We start from the raw sequence: 5,629 nt of genomic DNA, 5'->3' as shown, positions 1-5,629 counted from the left end.
GATGTCAAGTATTGCATGTCGCTCTTGTCGTTGCTACCTGTCGTGTCGTGTCGTATCAGGTCGTGTCTTTGGACACGACCTGATACGGTATTGATGTTTGTAGTTTACTGTTTTTTGTTCCCTGCTTCCAGTTTGTTCTTTCATTTTACAAGTACGACTTGTGTTTCCTGCTAGATACCTGTTAGCTTCCACGCTAGGCCTTTTGTTTGTCATCCGCCCATGTGAGCGCTTTGTGTTTGAACCCTTTGTTTGTTTTTGTCTTAGTATTTAAATTAAATCATGTTTTCCTGCAAAATGCCTTCCTCCTTCTCTGCATCTTGGGGTTCGTCACAAACTAACTCTGACAGAATAATCCAGCCAAATTCGAACCCCACTGAGATGTCTATGGCAGAGAGGCTTAAATTAGCATTAAAACTAATGGCTAATTTAAAAAAAAAGTTTGGCCGCTTTTCAAGCCCTCTCCCACCCACCCCTGTTGTCTGTGGGCCTATATGGGGATGTCTTGGATCCATATTTTGAGGGGAGGGCTATCAGTAGCTGTGCAGATGGGGAGGCACAGCTACTTCGCGTCCCAGTTGGTCTGCAACAGACGGCGCCATCATCTCCGGTGGGCCGGCAGACGCCACCATCATCTCTGATGGCCCGGCAGACGCCACCATCACCTCTGGTGGGTCTGCAACCTATGGCGCCATCATCTCCGGTGGGTCTGCAACCTACGGCGCCACCAAGCACTCAGATGGGCCATCAGGCGCCGCCACGCACTCCGGTAGGCCAGCAGATGCCACCACGCACTCCCGTGGGCCAGCAGACTCCACCACGCACTCAGGTGGGCCAGCAGACTCCACCACGCACTCAGGTGGGCCAGCAGACTCCACCACACACTCCGGTGGGCCAGCAGACTCCACCACGCCCTCCGGTGGGCCAGCAGCAGGGGGCGCCACCATCTTCTCCGGTGGGCAAGCATTAGGGGGCGCCACCACCATCCTGTCCGGTGGGCCAGCTGAGGGCGCCACCATACTCTTGTCGGTCACAGAGGTGGTCGTTTCATGGGCCACGGCCTCGAAAATTGTAGCGGCGTTCTATTCACTGTCGCCACTTGACTCTTCCCCGCTGGGTGCGGGGACACTTGGCCTGGCGGCCCACCGCCTTATCCTCTCTCCACCCTCCCTTGACATTGGACTGGTTTATTTTTCTAGGGGATGGGGGGGTTCGTAAAACGTCTAGTATCCGTTATGGGAGGGGGGGGGGGTACTGTCAGGCTTGCCACTGAGAGTTTGTTTGTGTTTTAGTTTTTCCTCTGTGTGTTTAGTTTTCCTGTCCTTAGTTCCTGTCAGCACTCTTATTTTGCTTCAGCTTCCTGTTTGTCTCCCTGAGTGCTTTGTTTCCCCTCAGTTGCGGCTGATTGGCACCTGGCCACACCTGGTGTCAATCAGTCCGCTCCTATTTCTACCTGCTTTGTCTTCCAGTCAGTGCTGGATTATTGTCTTGTCGATGTCACGTATTGCATGTCGCTATAGTCGTTGCTACCTGTCGTGTCGTGTCGTGTCGTGTCTTTGCAGCGTAGCGGTAAGCTATATTCGTTCGATGTTTGTAGCTTACTGTTTTTTGTTCCCTTTTTCCAGTTTGTTTTTTCATTTTACAAGTACGACTTCTGTTTCCTGCTAGATACCTGTTAGCTTCCACGCTTGTTGTTTGTTATCCACCCACGTGCGCGCTTTTTGTTTGAACCCTTGGTTTGTTTTTGTCTTAGTATTTAAATTAAATCATGTTTTCCTGCAAAATGCCTCCCTCCTTCTCTGCATCTTGGGGTTCGTCACAAACTAACTCTGACAGATAAAATGAATTGGAAATTTAACGTAAAAAAATATACAACATAAAGTAGCGAGAAATACATCAATAATGAATAAAGCAAAACATGTTCTCGACCAAAAATTCCTTCATATTCTCTACTGCTCGCTAGAGTTACCGTATCTGAGTCATTATGTAGAAATATGTGGAAACAACTACAAATGTGTGCTTAATTCACTAACTGCGTTAAAAGATCAATTAGAATAATACATAATGTTGGATATAGAGAACATGCATACCCTTTATTTATTGAATCACAATTATTGAAATTCAACAATTTGGTGCATTTGCAAATAGCTACAATTACGTATAAAGCAAATTATAACCTGTTACCCAAGAATGTACAGCAATTCTTCTCAACAAAAGAAGAGAAATAAAACCTTAGAGGAAAATCTAATTTAAAATATTTGTATCCTCGTACAACACTTAAAACATTTAGTATATCAGTATGTGTAATTAAATTATGGAATGGATTAGGCCAGTGGTTTTTAACCTTGGTTCGATCGAACCCTAGGGGTTCGGTGAGTCGGCCTCAGGGGTTCGGCGGAGCCTCCGCCATAATGGTAAAGACACATCTGACTTATCGCGTAAATAAAATCTTCTCCCTATCAGCGTATTATGGATACCCCCAAACAATATTCCCTCTAATTTTCCATCTGATTTGCAGCAGTAAAGAAGGATTCGGTGAATGCGCATATAAAACTGGTGGGGCTCGGTACCTCCAACAATGTTAAGAACCACTGGATTAAGCAAAGAAATCAAACAAAGCACCAATACGATTCAGTTTAAGAGACTGTTCAAACTACAAGTGTTCACAAAGTACACAGAACAAGAATTATGGTGAACATTTTGAACCCTTATTTTTCCCTTTTTTTTTTATTTAGACAAATATTATTTATGTATTTAATATTTGTGTGCTTACTATGGTATGTCCCCCCGCTACTCCAAAAAGGGAATAAGCAGTAGAAAATGGATGGATGGATGGACTATGGAATGTTAATTATTTATTATTTATTTGTTCACTGTTCTGTTACAGAGAACAAGGAAATTGAATAAAATTGCTACGGTATGAAAAGGGTTAGGATTGAATAAGCTCTGCTTCTTCCTACTTCTTTTTGGACGTGCTGTAATGAAACAAATTGAATTGTGTGATGCATTACTGTATCGTATGCATGTTCGAAATAAAGTAAAACTAAACTGAACTGAACTAAATGTATAGGAGCAGAATTAAGTTAAATACTTAAATGTGCCTCCTATTTCCGAAAATGCATCACTTGCCTTTCAATGTTGGTGACTAAAGCCACATTTTCATTTTACAAGATTCAAACCAATAATGAAAAAAAATAGTTCTAGTCAGTCTTTTCATCATCATGATTTTTACTTATTTTTTAATACAGAAAGGGATGTATCTTGTTTTATTCCACTGTCAAAATTGTTCCATAAACAAACACCTCTGATTGAAATACTTTCCATTATCACTGTTTTAAATGTAGATTTATTAAAGATCTCAGTTCCTTTCAGATTAAAATTACTTTCTCTTTGTACAAATCTGTTTTGAATGTTGTTTGGTAGAATTGTTGCATACGCTTTGAACATCATTTTTAGGATATTTTACTCTGCCAGTTCATGAAATTCATTAGGCATTGAACCACTTGAGCCAATTAGCTTCAATGCATGCTTTGGCACAACACTCCCCCTGCTGGTCATATGTATAATTACAAACAGCTGTATCTTAACCCGTTGAATTGTTGCGTCTTTAATGGCTTTTGGAAAACACAACCAATCACAATACATATTTGACTAAATGTTTTTTCAAGGTAAATTAACAAAGAATAATAAAATATGTTTTATGTGGTATATATGTATATTTATTGTGTGTTTGTATTTTGCCAACATGGTAGAATTGGTGCAAAGGGCAGGTTGTTTGATGTTTTTCCGTCACCTTGAGGAAATGGCATGGAGAGGAAGATGACAATATAATGTAACTTTCTTGGACAATGACGCAAAAAACATAGGAGTTACTTCATTTTGTTTTTTGGTCTTAGGCGATCCTTTTTTATTTGTATGATTTTGACAAAACCTCTCCATCCTGTTGATTTCTGGTAGCTGGCTAAAAGCATAAATACAGAATGCTTTACTTTAAAAAAAATAATATTTACAGTGATATATACATTTGAGAATTGATGTCGCTGAGAATCGCACCCATGTCTTTTGGAATAAAAGGAATAAGCAAAAAAAATAAAGTTTATGAGTTTAAACATCAACTATCTTGTCTTTGTAGTGCATTCAATTGAATATGAGTTGAAAAGGATTTGCAAATAATTTTATTCCGTTTGTATTTACATCTAACACAATTTCCCAACTCATGGAAACAAGGTTTGTAGACAGGGCCTCACTCTCACTGACAGCAGCGCCTCACATCGTAGAGCAAAGTAAAGTATCAATGTTTGTCACACACACACTAGGTGTGGTGAAATTTGTCCTCTGCATTTGACCCATCCCCTTGATCACCCCCTGTGAAGTGAGGGGAGCAGTGGGCCGTGCCTGGGAATCATTTATGATGATTTAACCCCCAATTCCAACCCTGAGTGCCAAGCAGGGAGGCAATGGGTCCCATTTTTATAGTCTTTGGTATGACTCGGCCAGGGTTTGAACTCACAACCTATCAATCTCAGGGTGGACACTCTAACCACTAGGCCAGTGGTTCTCAACCTTTTTTCAGTGGTGTACCCCCGGTGAACATTTTTTTTAATTCAAGTACCCCCTAATCAGAGCAAAGCATTTTTGGTTGAAAAAAAGAGATAAAGAAGTAAATAATAGCACTATGTCATCAGTTTCTGATTTATTAAATTGTATAACAGTGCAAAATATTGCTCATTTGTAGTGGTCTTTCTTGAACTATTTAGAAAAAAAGATTTACAAATAACTAAAAACTTGTTGAAAAATAAACAAGTGATTCAATTATAAATAACGATTTCTACACATAGAAGTAATCATCAACTTAAAATGCCCACTTTGGGGATTGTAATGGAGATCCATCTGGATTCATGAACTTAATTCTAAACATCACAAAAAAAGAAAGCTTTACCATTAATATTTATGGAACATGTCCACAAACAATCTAGCTGTCAACACTGAATATTGCATTGTTGCATTTCTTTTCACAGTTTATGAACCTACATTCATATTTTGTCGAAGTAGTATTCAATAAATATATTTATAAAGGATTTTTGAATTGTTGCTATTTTTAGAATATTTTTAGAAAATCTCTAGTACCCCTTAGCATACCTTCAGGTACCCCCAGGGGTACGCGTACCCCCATTTGAGAACCACTGCACTAGGCCACTGAGTAGTAAGTAATCCTAGCTGCCCTGAATGCGGACTCGCAGGCAGGCACAGAATGTCTTTGTGACTGAACTACTGTGTTGGTCCCGACTAAGAGAATAAACACATCTACTACTGTAATTTAATCAGAAAAAAATTAATTTTAAAGTAGTTTTTGATCAGAAATTTTGTTTATGTGTTAGCTCTGATTCAACTTGTCAGCTATAAGGTACTAAAAAACTCTGCAGACACTTTTTGGTTCAAATTTGGGGATACAAAACATGTTATTACAGAAAGAATCATTAAATATGTTTTGTGTGTTTGTACACATTATTTTACAGTATGTCAAATGAATTCAAATGACACGTTTATGTACTTTAAGAAAATATAAACTACAGTATTTGAAAAAAATCCACAATCTGGGCCACCATTTGCCATTTCCCAAATAATGGTGAGA

Source organism: Nerophis ophidion, linkage group LG03 (genome assembly GCF_033978795.1).
Source record: "Nerophis ophidion isolate RoL-2023_Sa linkage group LG03, RoL_Noph_v1.0, whole genome shotgun sequence".
In the NCBI taxonomy this organism is placed as follows: domain Eukaryota; kingdom Metazoa; phylum Chordata; class Actinopteri; order Syngnathiformes; family Syngnathidae; genus Nerophis; species Nerophis ophidion.
Note: the sequence above shows the minus strand (reverse complement) of the source record.